Source organism: Bos indicus, chromosome 25, assembly GCF_029378745.1.
Source record: "Bos indicus isolate NIAB-ARS_2022 breed Sahiwal x Tharparkar chromosome 25, NIAB-ARS_B.indTharparkar_mat_pri_1.0, whole genome shotgun sequence".
Taxonomy (NCBI): domain Eukaryota; kingdom Metazoa; phylum Chordata; class Mammalia; order Artiodactyla; family Bovidae; genus Bos; species Bos indicus.
In genome coordinates this window covers 25,035,845-25,037,333 of record NC_091784.1, presented here as the reverse complement: position 1 = coordinate 25,037,333, position 1,489 = coordinate 25,035,845, and the positions used below count along the sequence as shown (strand labels likewise).

Here is a 1,489-nt window from a genome sequence, read left to right as displayed (position 1 = left end):
CAGAATGGGAAACACTAGGGATCTCTTCAAGAAAATCAGAGATACCAAAGGAACATTTCATGCAAAGATGAGCTCGATAAAGGACAGAAATGGTATGGACCTAACAGAAGCAGAAGATATTAAGAAGAGATGGCAAGAATACACAGAACTGTACAAAAAAGAGTTTCACGACCCAGATAATCACGATGGTGTGATCACTTACCTAGAGCCAGACATCCTGGAATGTGAAGTCAAGTGGGCCTTAGAAAGCATCACTACAAACAAAGCTAGTGGAGGTAATGGAATTCCAATTGAGCTATTCCAAATCCTGAAAGATGATGCTGTGAAAGCGCTACACTCAATATGCCAGCAAATTTGGAAAACTCAGCAGTGGCCACAGGACTGGAAAAGGTCAGTTTTCATTCCAATCCCAAAGAAAGGCAATGCCAAAGAATGCTCAAACTACCGCACAATTGCACTCATCTCACATGCTAGTAAAGTAATGCTCAAAATTCTCCAAGCCAGGCTTCAGCAATATGTGAACCATGAACTTCCTGATGTTCAAGCTGGTTGGAGAAAAGGCAGAGGAACCAGAAATCAAATTGCCAACATCTGCTGGATCATAGAAAAAGCAAGAGAGTTCCGGAAAAGCATCTATTTCTGCTTTATTGACTATGCCAAAGCCTTTGACTGTGTGGATCACAATAAACTGTGAAAAATTCTTCAAGAGAAGAATAGTTTGTATGAAATAAGGAAGACCAGTGTGGACCTTTGATTCTACGAACTGGGCAATCACAGAGATATGAAGCTCTGTGGGTTCTTTTTGTTGTTGTTGTTTTGTTTTTGGGTGGGTTTGGGGGTCTGTTTATTTTTGGCTGTGCCGCACAGCATGTGGCATCTTAGTTCCCCAACCAGGGATTGAACCTAAGCCCTCTGCATTGAAAGTGCAGAGTCTTAACCACTGGACCACCAAGGAAGTCCCCAAAGGTCTGTGGGGATGGGGACAGCATTCATCTGGCTCACCCTTGTGTCTCCACCACCTGTACTGCACCTACACAAGGAAATCTCTCAATTATTTGTTGAATTAAGAAGTGGATATTGGAATGAATAAATAAACCAGTACATGCATCCATGCTAAGTGCCTTCAGTCTTGTTTGACTCTTTTTGACCCTATGAACCAGAGAAGGCAATGGCAACCCACTCCAGTACTCTTGTCTGGAAAATCCCACGGATGGAGGAGCCTGGTAAGCTGCAGTTCATGAGGTCGCGAAGAATCAGACACGGCTGAGCGACTTCACTTTCACTTTTCACTTTCATGTGTTGGAGAAGGAAATGGCAACCCACTCCATCGTTCTTGCCTGGAGAATCCCAAGGACGGAGGAGCCTGGTAGGCTGCTGTCTACGGGGTCGCACAGAGTCGGACACAACTGAAGCAACTTAGCAGCAGCAGAAGCAGACCCTGTGGACTGTAGCCCACCTAGTTCCTCTGTCCACAGGAATTCTCCAAGCA

The 1,489-nt window shown here is 44.7% G+C and overlaps 1 non-coding gene across 1 annotated transcript; it reads right to left on the bottom strand.

The window, feature by feature from the left end:
- Positions 1 to 882: 882 nt before the first annotated feature.
- Positions 883 to 955, bottom strand: TRNAE-UUC (transfer RNA glutamic acid (anticodon UUC)). The gene has a single exon. It is a non-coding gene; the product is annotated as a tRNA-Glu (tRNA).
- Positions 956 to 1,489: the final 534 nt, after the last annotated feature.